Raw genomic sequence first — 12,422 nt, 5'->3', positions numbered from 1 at the left:
GGTCTGTGCTGACAGCTCAGAGCCTGGAGACGGTGTCGGATTCTGTGTCTTCCTCTGTCCCTTCCCCTCCCCGACTCATGCTCTCTTTCTCTCTTGAAATAAAGTTCAAAAAAAAATACTGATGAAAGAAATTGAAGAGGACACAAATGGAAAGATAGTCCATGTTCATGCATTGGAAGAATATGATCAAAATGTCCATATTACCCAAAGCTACCTATAGATTCAATGCAATCCCTATCAAAATAGCAGCAGCATGTTTTGCAAAACTAGAATAAATAGTACTAAAATTTGTGTGGAACCACAGAAGACCCTGAATAGCCAAAACAATCCTGAGAAAGAATAAAGATGGAGGTATCACAATTACAGATTTCAAGATATACTACAAAGCTGTAGGAAGCAGAACAGTATGGTACTGGTACAAAAATAGGCACATAGTTCAGTAGAACAGGATAAAGACCTCAGAAATAAACACATATTTATATGGTCAATCTAGGACAAAGGAGGCAAGAATATACGATGGGGAAAAGATGGTCTTTTCAATAAATGGTGCTGGGAAAACTGGATGGATCCATCTGAAAAAACGAAACTGGACTACCTTCTAACACCATACACACACATACTGAAAATGGATTAAAGACCTAAACGTGAGACCTGAAACCTAAAAATCCTAAAAGATAACATAGGCACTATTTTCTTTTACATCAGCCATAGCAACATATTTCTAGATACAACTCCTAAGGCAAGGGAAACAAAAGCAAAACTAAACTATTGGGACTACATCAAAATCAACTGCTTTTGCACAGCAAAGTAAACCACCCAAAAGAAATAAAAGACAACCTGATGAATGGAAGATATTTGAAAATGATATACCCAATAGGGGCTTAATATCCAAAATATATGAAGAAATCATACAAGGGCTCCTCAATGGCTTAGTCAGTTAAGCATCCGACTTTGGCTCAGGTCACGATCTCAAAGTTGGTGAGTTTGAGCCCCACGTTGGGCTCTCTGCTGTCAGCACTGAGCCCGTTTCGGATCCTCTGTCTCCCTCTCTCTCTGCACCTCCCCAACTCATGCACTCTCTCTTAAAAATAAAAAAAGCTTTTTAAAAAAAAAAAAAGCATGTAACTCAACACCAAAAAAAACAATCCAATTTTAAAACAGGCAGAAGACCTAAGCAGACATTTTTCCAAAGACATACAGATGGATAAGAGACACATGAAAAGATGCTCAACATCACTAATCGTCATGGAAATGCAAATCAAAACCACAATGAGATATCACCTTACACCTGTTAGAATGGCTAAAATCAAGAAGAAGAGAATTGAGTGTTAACAAGGAGATGAAGAAAACAAACTTCCGTACACTGTTGGTGGGAGTTTAATTGGTACAACCACTGTGGAAAACAGTATGGAGGTTCCTCAAAAAATTAAAAATAAAAATACCATAAGATGCAATAATTCCACTATTTGTTATTTACCCAGGAAAAACTAAAACACTAACTCAAAAAGGTGCATTCACCCTTATGTTTATTGCAGCAGCATTATATACAGTAACCAAAACACAGAAGTAATTTAAATGTTCATCAATAGACAAATAGATAGGACACCTGGGTGGCTCAGTCGGTTAATCATCTGACTTCAGCTCAAGATATCACGGTCCGGGAGTTCGAGCCCCATGTCAGGCTCTGTGCTGACGGCTCAGAGCCTGGAACCTGCTTCGGATTCTGTGTCTCCCTCTCTCTCTGACCCTGCCCTGTTCATGCTCGGTCTCGGTCTCAAAAATAAATAAACATTAAAAAAAAAAAAAAAAAGGCAGAATCAGAACTACAGAGAACAGACTGATGGTTGCCAGAGGGAAGGGAGTTGAGAGTTTGGGCAAAATGGGTGAAAGGGAAAGGGAGATACGGTCTTCCCAGTTATGGAATAAGTCATGAGAATAAAAAGTAGAGCATAAGGAAAACAGTTAATGGTATTTTAATAGCAATGTAATGAGACAGACAGTAACTATACTTGTGGTGAACATAAGATATATAAACTTGTCAAATTACTAAGTCTTACACCAGCAACTAACGTAACATTGCATGTCAACTATACTCAATAAAAATAAAGTGATGCCTGGTACAGAGAAATCATTCAATGAATACTTATTGAATAAATGCATAAACATACTAGTATATGCATAAAATTTTTTCTGATAGGATGGAGAAAAGGCTAAGTGGTAACCTTTAGAGAGACGGTGCATGAAATGGGAAGGGATATTTTGTTTCTATTCCACACCTTCATATATTATTATTTGAATTATCCCATTATGTACATATGTTGAATCTATTGCTTTTCACAAGTTATCTGATGTTTTTTATAATTTTGTGTCCCAGAAATAAGTGATTTTTAAGTAATGAAATGTGTATCTGCAATGAGACCTTTCCTCCCAACTTAAGGGACACCTCTTCTCCACACATCAATGAAGTTAAATACCCACCCTACTGCCCTATTGCCCACCAGTCTTCTCCCCGGAGGAGTATACCCTACCTCAGCATGGCCCATTCTAAAGCCCATGCAAGGATTTGCAGTGATTATAAGAAAAGATTAGAGGAGTGTCATTACTAGTGAGCATCATTCCCATCAACTTGGGGATAACCCTAGCCTAAAAATATTTCTGAGTCCACTTTCTGTTCACCAAGCATAAAATTTAGCTCAAGAGTTATACCTTCCTTACTGTATGGATCTCGTATATATCAACTTCCCTTTCAGGCCAGCCTTCTTTCCCTGGGATCCTTGATCTCTAAAGTGCTGAGAGGCAGCACAAAGCAGGTGCACCCACTTGCACTTACCACTCTTCCTTCTATCCCATCCACTTCCTCAGCTCGGGCCATCTCTTCTCACCTCCACACCCCACTTCAATTCTTAAAACCCTCTCCATTTCAACCATGCCTCCAGAAATTGGTTTTTATTGCTGGTATTTTGGGGTTTAAAACAAAAAGCCCCTTAAATCTACGATGGAGTCATAGAACCCCAGACCTCCAAACAGAAAGCTCCAGATATTCCCATGCTATAGATACCTGATGAGTTTATAGCTTAAAAAAAATTTTTATTTAAAGCTTATTTTTCAATCCAGTACCCATGGTCTATACAGAAAGAAGAATTTTTGTAATTCATTCCTAATCCAACTATCAAAAGATTACCAGAGCTAAAGTTCTGGTGCATTTCCATGATTGTATCACTGAAATTATCTAATGTATTTAAACATGCATATTAATTTATTCACATTTCATTGTAACACAAGCAATAAAACTTCTTTATAAGCATAATTTAAATGGCCAATCTCACGATATGGACGCAAAACAATTTACCCTAGTTATTTCCCATTCATTGGATATTAAAATTGTTTCACTGGATGCACATAATTCTTCTGCACTTTGGATCATTTCCTTAGGAAAGATTCTGAGAACTCAAGGTGCCAAGTCACACAATATTAGTAGTTTGGGGGCTTTCCATATATATAATCTAATATAGGAAGTTAATTACAAATTTATACTCAGAGCAAGTGTGCTCAAGCATTAGACATTTGCTGTTTGATAACTAGAGTTGAACAATGCCAGAGTTAGGGGTACCAACCCTCCATGCAGTCGAAAATCTATGTATAACTTTTTATTCTGTAAAAAAAAATAATAATAATAATAATAATGTTAATGACACTGGCACCTGGGTGGCTCAGTCGGGTAATCGTTCAACTTCAGCTTATGTCATGATCTCACGGTTTGTGAGTTCGAGCCCCACGTTGGGCTCTGTGCTGAAAGCTCAGCCTGGAGCCTGCTTCGGGATTCTGTGTCTCCCTCTCCCTCTGCCCCTCCCCAGCTTTCCCTCTCCCTCTCCCTCTGCCCCTGCCCCTCCCCAGCTTTCCCTCTCCCTCTCCCTCTGCCCCTCCCCAGCTTTCCCTCTCCCTCTCCCACTGTAAGAAAAACATTAAAAAAAAAAAGTAATGACTAACAGCCTACTGTTGACCATAATACTGATAACATAACTGATTAACACCTATTTTGTGTATATATTATATACTATAGTTTTACAATAAAGTAAAAGAAGAGAAAATGGTAAGGAAATCATGAGAAAAATACATTGACAGTACTGTGCTGTATTTATCCAAAAAAAATCCACATGTAAGTGGACCCTCACAGTTCAAACCCACGTTGTTCAAGAGTTGACTGTGTACACATAAAACAGTACCTCATTCTTTTTGTATTAATTTCATTCTTTTTGAAATTAAAGGGTTTTTTTAATATGTTTTTTTTTAAGGTTTACTTATTTTTGAGACAGAGCATGAACGGGGGAAGGGCAGAGAGAGGGAGACACAGAATCAGAAGCAGGCTCCAGGCTCTGAGCCATCAGCCCAGAGCCTGACGCGGGGCTCGAACTCACGGACAGTGAGATTGTGACCTGAGCTGAAGTCGGATGCTTAACCGACTGAGCCACCCAGGTGCCCTAAAGGGTTTTTTTTTTTTTTAATGTTTTTTAGAAAAGTTTCTTTTCCTCCTTTTCTAAGTTTTGGTCTTAATATATATCTCTGTATGCCAAATATACTATTACCTTAGGTTTTTTTGTTAAAAATGCTTTCCTGATGTGTTGCATGCCTTTTACTGTGTATTGTTTTGTTTTATATTTTTAAGTAGAGAAAAATGTGGGCTTTTTAAGATCATTTTTATGTGAGAAGTCAAGTCTATTAGTCTTCTCTTTCATTGCCTCTAGGCTAACAAATCCTTTCCCATCCCTGGATCAGATAACATTCATCTATATTTCTATCATTTTCATGTTTTGTTGACATTTAGTGTTTTAATCCATCAGAAAATAGATGATCTTTTAGTAACAAAACTTGAAAACATTTTCTAATTTTAGATGTAATTAATAATCCTACCCTTTATTATTGATTTGTTTTGCCTCCTTTTCAGGCATTAAATCTTATTTGCATCAAGTTATTTTTCTAAATTATCTATTGATTCATTTATCTACCAGTACCATGCAGATCTAATTGCTATAGTTTTATAAGAGATGCTAACATTTTCAGTAGAATCCAGGGAAGGTTGCTTCTGCCTCATTATATTTTTTTTCCAGCATTTTTTAGTGCTGTTCTTCTCATATGTATGTTCTTTCACATGATGTTAAAATGATATTTTGGCAATTTTCAAGGAAAAAATATCCTGTTGGAATTTTTATTACATTAAAACTGAAATTTGGAAAGAATTGACATTTTCACATAAATCCTGCTTCCCTTCAAGAACATTTTATATCTACATTGTCACAATTCTATTATATCTCAGTTGAGTTTTATAATTTACTCCATAGAGATTCCCACATTTCATTTTATTGTTATTCATAGACTTTTTCTCCCTTTTATTACTATTGTGAACAGAATCTTTTTCTCACTGTTACTGCTAACTGGTTATTGCCTTAGAGATTAGCCACAATAATATTAACCCAGAAAACGTTTAAAGCAAGTATTACCAAGTGCTCTTTTCAACAAAAGAGAAATAAATTTCTATAAAGTATCCATAATGCATCTAACTTTAAGAATGGAAAAATATCTCATGGATTGGAAGAATATCATTAAAATGTGTATACTACCCAAAGCAATCTACACATTAAATGCCATCCCTAATAAAAATAACACCAGCATTCTTCACAGGGCTAGAACAATCCTAAAATTTGTATGGAACCATAAAAGACCCCTAAGAGCCAAAGTAATGTTGAAAAAGAAAACCAAAGCTGGAAGTATCACAATTCCAGAATTCAAGCTGTATTACAAAGTTTTAACCATCAAGACAGCAAAGTGGCACAAAAACAGACACATAGACCAATGGAACAGAATAGAGAACCCAGTAATGGACCCACAAATGTATGGCCAACTAATCTTTGACAAAGGAGGAAAGAATATCCAATGGAATAAAGACAGTCTCTTCAGAAAATGGCATTGGAAAAACTGGACAGCAGCAAACAGAAGAATGAAATTGGACCACTTTCTTACCCCATACAGAAAAGGAAACTCAAAATGGATGAAAGACCTAATTGTGAGACAGGAAACCACCAAAATCCTACAGAAGAAAACAGGCAGCAACCTCTTTGACCTCAGCCACAGGAACTTCTTACTAGATGTGTCTCCAGAAGCAAGGGAAACAAAAGCAAAGATGAACTACTGGAACCTCATCAAGATAAAAGGCTTCTGTACTGCAAAGGAAACAATCAACACAACTACAAGGCAATGGATGGAATGGGAGAAGATATTTGTTAACAACATATCAGATAAAGGGTTAGTATCCAAAATCTATAAAGAACTTACCAAACTCAACACCTAAAAAAAACAAATGATCCAGTGAAGATATGGGCAGAAGACATTAATACACACTTTTCCACAGACAACATTCAGATGGCAAACAGACACGTGAAAAGATGTTCAATACCACTCATCATCAGGGAAATACAAATCAAAACCACAGTGAGAGACCACCTCACATCTGTCAATGGCTAAAATTAGCAACTCAGGAAACAACAGATGTTGGCAAGGATGCAGAGAAAAGAGAACCCTTTTGCACTGTTGGTGGGAAAGCAAACTGGTGCAGCTACTCTGGAAAACAGTATGGAGGTTCCTCAAAAAATTAAAAATAGACCTACCCTACGACCAACAATTGCACTCCTAGGTATTTATCCAAAGGATACAAAAATGCTGATTCAAAAGGGAACATGCACCCCAATGTTTACAGCAGTACTGTAAACAATAGCCGAAGTATGGAAAAAGCCCACATGTCTCAACTGATGAATGGATACAGAAAAAATGGTATATAATGTATATATATTATATATAATACACACACACACACACACACACACACACACACATACACACAATGGAATATTACTCAGTGATCAAAAAGAATGAAATCTTGCCATTTGCAACATGGATGAAACTAGTATCAATGCTAAGTGAAATAAGTCAATTCAAGAAAGACAAATACCATATGATTTCTATTCATATGTGTAACTTAAACACAACATAGATGAACATAGGGGAAGGGAAGGAAAAATAAGATAAAAACAGAAGAAGGTAAACCACATAAGAGACTCAACTACAGAGAACAGACTGTTGGTGGAGGGGAGGTGGGTGGGGGCATGGGCTAAATGGGTGATGGGTATTAAGAGGGCACTTTTGAGATGAACACTGGGTTTTACCTGTGATGAATCACTAAATTCTACTCCTGCCACCAAAGAAATTTAAAAAAAAAAAAAAAAGTCTTGCTAATGAACCCTCTAAAATAAACTGTGCATACTCCTATGTAATTCAATAAGTTGATTTGCTCAATTGCTTAGGCCATAATTTTTATATATAGGGTAATGCTTATTAAACTGTTAGCAAAAATTATTTCAGAGTAATTACTCTAACAATTAGGTATCAGAGCCAGTTTTCTACTGAGATTTCTCCTAGTCTATAAAAATGAAAGCATGAGAAAGCATGAGATCTGTATAAAGGAGATTGCTTCATTTTCTCTTCTCAATAACAGGGTGAAATGGAGAGAAAGGGATATGGGTCCACATCATTTGAAAATGCTGTAAAGTCTCTAAGATACATATGCCCTAAAGAAAAAAATACCAGAATGTGTCTTCATTTTAATTCTACGAAAATGAATTTCTTCAGACTGTCATGAGCATCAATGGTTGCAGGTGAGAAAACTTCAACTCAATCAAGCTCTAGACCAAACTGACTCACTGACTCACACGATTAGAAAGTCCAAGAGTAGACAAGGCATACTCATGTTTCTTTCCTCCACAGCCCTCCTCTTCCTCTACTTTATTCTTCCTTTAGGTTCTGCTTTTCTACCCTTCTCTTTGCATATTGATTTCATTCCCCAGTGTCAACAAATAGGGTTTATCTCCACCCCTGGAATTCATGTGCCTTCCCAAGTACTTGCTACCCATTTCCCATTCTGCCTAATAAACTTATTAACATAAGGAGCCGATGTGAAGTTCTGCATGGTGTCCAGATAGTCTAAGTCCCTTCATACTGTATTATAACAGATGGAAGAGTTAGCATAGTCCTGTGGCAAGATCACAACTATATACTGTTATCTAGTCCACATGAGTGAAAACTGATTCTGATCCTTTTCTTGATAAGGATGAAAAGACATTCACCATATTGATGGCTGCATACATAGTTCTGAGGCTTTGTCAATCTGCTCTAGCAAGAAGTATGTCTGGCAAAGCCACCACAACTGATGCTACTACTTGATTTTATCTGCAGTAGTCCATGATCATCTGCCAGAAACCATTTCATTATCAAGACTGGTGAACTAGGGGCACCTGGGTGGCTCAGTCGGTTAAGCATCTGACCTCAGCTCAGGTCACAATCTCGCGGTCCGTGAGTTCGAACCCCACGTCGGGCTCTGGGCTGATGGCTCAGAGCCTGGAGCCTGCTTCTGATTCTTTGTCTCCGTCTCTCTCTGCCCCTCCCCCATTCATGCTGTCTCAAAAATAAGTAAATGTTAAAAAAAATTTAATTAAAAAAAAAGACTGGTGAACTAAATGAGGATTTGATGAAGACCATTTCTGCCTTTTTTAAGTTTGGAGAAAGGCATTAATATCAGAAACAACTCTAGGTTGTAATATTGTGTTTTTATTTACTCTCTTGGCCAAGACGTAGGACAGTTTTTTTAGGCTTCCCCCACATGACAGCTCTTAACCATAGGCCAAGAAACAACAGGAGAGTGCTACCAACTTCCAAGTATGTCCATTCCAATAAAACCTAATTTTCAAATGTAAACATTTAAAGCTAAAACATTCCCTCTATACATGACATCAGCTGCATCTTCCAATGTGTTGTATTTTCGTTTTTAATTAGTTTGAAATATTTCCTAGGGTTTTTCTGGGTTTCCCCAGTATTGGGTTACCTGAGTAAATAGCCATCATCCCTTTGAAAGAGAATGGAGAAATTCCTTAACGTTTACACTTGTCATAACACTTCAACATTTTCCCTCAGGGGAATCACCTTCTTCAGGCAATGGCTTCTGTGTCTGAGACTTGACTCAGTCCAAAAATTGGGTAAGGATAGTGACATTTTATTTGGTTAACTGGGATCAGCCTCTTGATCATCCATCCCTAATTTCTCTTAATAGTATCACATCTGTAATGCTCTTGTTAATCATCATCTACTTGGACCCCAATAACACTGTGTGCTAGACACCATCTCCATAGCTCTCTGAAGTTCAGGCCCACCTCACTACCGCTCCAACCCCACTGCTCCTTACAATAATGGCCCTCATCTTGTTTCAGATGGTTAAGCAGGGCCCACCTAGCCCCTGTCAAGGACAGTTGTGTAACAGCATCTCCTATCATCAGTTCCGACATACAAAACTTCTCACCAGAGGCCTTGCCAATCCTGTGAGGAGCTCTAGACCAGGGTTGGACTTTCAGACTTATCCCAAGTTGCAACAAGTTGTCCAGGCCTTCGTACCCCTGCATTGACCAGTCACTGAATTCAGTCTGTTGCCCCTGTCCCCCACCTGCAGAAGAAGGTGTCACTTTTGGTGAAGCATCTACCTTCAGCCTGAAACCCCCAAAGAGATGCAGCTGTGAGCTGTGACAAGCCAGGATTCCTGGCAGCTAGGGGAATGAGTGCTTCAGTCCAGAACAGGGATATGGTTGGTACATCACAGCATCCACCACAGTAACATACATTTGAGAAATGATTAATAAGATAAAAGGCCTATAGTTTGGGGAGAGTGGAGGAGTAGAGGATTTTGTTTTTTTAACTGACTTAATGACACTCTAGCTCAAACCAGCTGAAGCCATTTCCATAGAGCTAATAAAAATAAACTCAGGTGATGAGACATAGTTTCTAAGTTGTCACTGAATCTCTCTCAAGGCAGGACACCTTCTCCAGATACTTTCTTTACTTTTATGAAGAACTAGAGTAATTGGATTGCACATTGGAGGCCTAAAAGTGCAAAGCCTGCTCACAGATGTATTTTGATGGGTACCCAGTATTTCTAAAAATCAGATTAGTTGTAAACAGTTAAAACCAATAAATCTCAGAAAAATCAGATTGTTTACTTCTCTTGAAAAAAAGATCTAGAAACACTGGTCAAACAAGAGTACATTCTCAGGAATAGACTTCATTCTCCCCTTTGTTCCACTCAATGGCTGGAACCCCAGCTAACCTAGCCAGTCTCCTGCTAAAGGCACTTTTGATGGCCTGTGGCATAACAGATTTAAGTTGGCAGAGGTTCGGGTTGCAGTAAGTTTGCACCACTGAGCAACTGAGAGCCTGCAGTATATTTTTTATTTCCTGGAGTTTCAGAACATCACTAGAATTTGTAAATACCTTAATCCACTGAATTCTTCTTGACCCTTTATCTCCAAAGGTCAACCATGTGAACAGTCTGGGACAACTATGCCCACAGTGAAAAGAAGACCTTGTAACTTATCAGCCAGTCCAGACTATCCACTTTTGGATGCAGCTGTAAACAGAAATGAATTATTCTATGCCCCATAAGGCTGGCTTACAGATTAGGTATTTTTAAGTTTCACCCAGATCATAATCCTACCCTACCGTTCAATATTAAAAGTTATTTTCTAAGGACTTTGCCATTTTAAATGTGTGTATCTTTACCTAAAGAATATCCCATAGAATAATCCTCCTGCTCATTTACTCCAAAGTATATTACGGCATTCGGATCCCCAAGAATCATAAATCTCTTGCAGAATATGTAGAATGGGCCAATGAACTTTGTGTGACCATCTGCTCAAATAGACAGCAAGCACCCTGAGAAAAGGGAATATAAGTATTAAGAGCAATCACACCTAGATGACCGGAGAACCAAATAAGGAAAGCAGAAGTTTCCTATCACTCACACCAGGGACTCAGAAGCAACCACCTTAAGGTTGGGGTGGGGGACAGGGGATAGTAGTTAACTTTCATTTCTAACAAAATATTGTACTGTCTTTTCCCCCCAGCACCCAAGAAAGACATCAAGTCTAAACCTTGATTACAGTCTATAACACAAATCTACTGATATTACCAGCACTCCAAAAGCAAACCATCTATATGAAAACCCTGAAGACCTTTAATCATGGGGGATCAGCTAGAGGGTTCCTAATAATCATTCTTTTTTTGGCGGTAATGGGTTTGGTGACAGCAAGCAGAATAAAGGGAAAGGGGATGGTGACAGCCTGGGAAGAACAAGCTGAATGCTGAGGTAAGAATAGAAGGTTCCTAACATTGGACACTCTCCAATGATAAGATAAATCCATCTCACCGGCATCTTGTGGGAATGAGGTAATCAAAATTATGCTATGGCTTATTATGCATAGAATGATGAACAGATGTTTTCACTCTCCTCTGAAGAGCCAACAAGTAGGGAAGGGCACACGCTGCAGCAAAAAGGATGTAACTATGTTTGTGCATCCACGACACCTACTGAAGCCAAATCTCTCGGGAACAGGGTCAGGATTTGGCATCTTTAGCAAGCACCAGAGGTGAATCAAATAGAGATGGTCTTCACACCATATTTACATAAACCCTGAACATAAGTGAACCAGAAGGAAGACCTTTCTAGAAGTCGGGAGTGAAGTGATAAAAGGGATTACCAAAGACACAGAACAGAAATCCTGATTAGTGACCTGTACATAGTTCTGGGAGACACAACAAGGGAAGTTTGAGGCAAAAGTGTTATTTTTTTAGAATAAAGCCTCACTGGCTATATCAGCAGGAGGTCAAGAAGTAAACACTAGAGTGGAAAGAGGTCTAAACTGAGCTTCCTGGGAAGTGCCGGTCTCCCACCAGCTCTAACTGGCAGAGTAAACTTCCACAATTGCTTTACTCTGCACTTCTTTAGGTACAGTTTTCTTCATAAATAAAATGAGATTAGCCTAGAATTTCTAGGTGCCCCTAGTTTTATTTATTTATTTTCAGAGAGACAGAGATGGCACAAGTGGGAGAGGGACAGAGAGAGAGAGGGAGAGAGAGAATCCCAAGCAGGCTCCTTGCTGTCAACACAGAGCCTAGTGTGGGGCTCGAACTCACCACACTCCAAGATCATGACCTGAGCCTAAAGCAAAAGTCGGATGCTTAACTGCCTCAGCCACCTGGGTGCCCCAGTTTTCTATTGCTTTATAACAAATTACCACAAACTCAGTGACTTTATTTTTTTTTTATTTTTTTTTTTTAACGTTTATTTATTTTTGAGACAGAGAGAGACAGAGCATGAACGGGGGAGGGTCAGAGAGAGAGGAAGACACAGAATCTGAAACAGGCTCCAGGCTCTCAGCAGTCAGCACAGAGCCCGACGCGGGGCTCAAACTCACGGACCACGAGATCATAACCTGAGCTGAAGTCGGACACTTAAACCGACTGAGCCACCCAGGCGCCCCTCCACAAACTCAGTG

Source organism: Lynx canadensis, chromosome B1 (assembly GCF_007474595.2).
Source record: "Lynx canadensis isolate LIC74 chromosome B1, mLynCan4.pri.v2, whole genome shotgun sequence".
Lineage (NCBI taxonomy): Eukaryota > Metazoa > Chordata > Mammalia > Carnivora > Felidae > Lynx > Lynx canadensis.
This window is presented reverse-complemented; position numbering follows the sequence as displayed.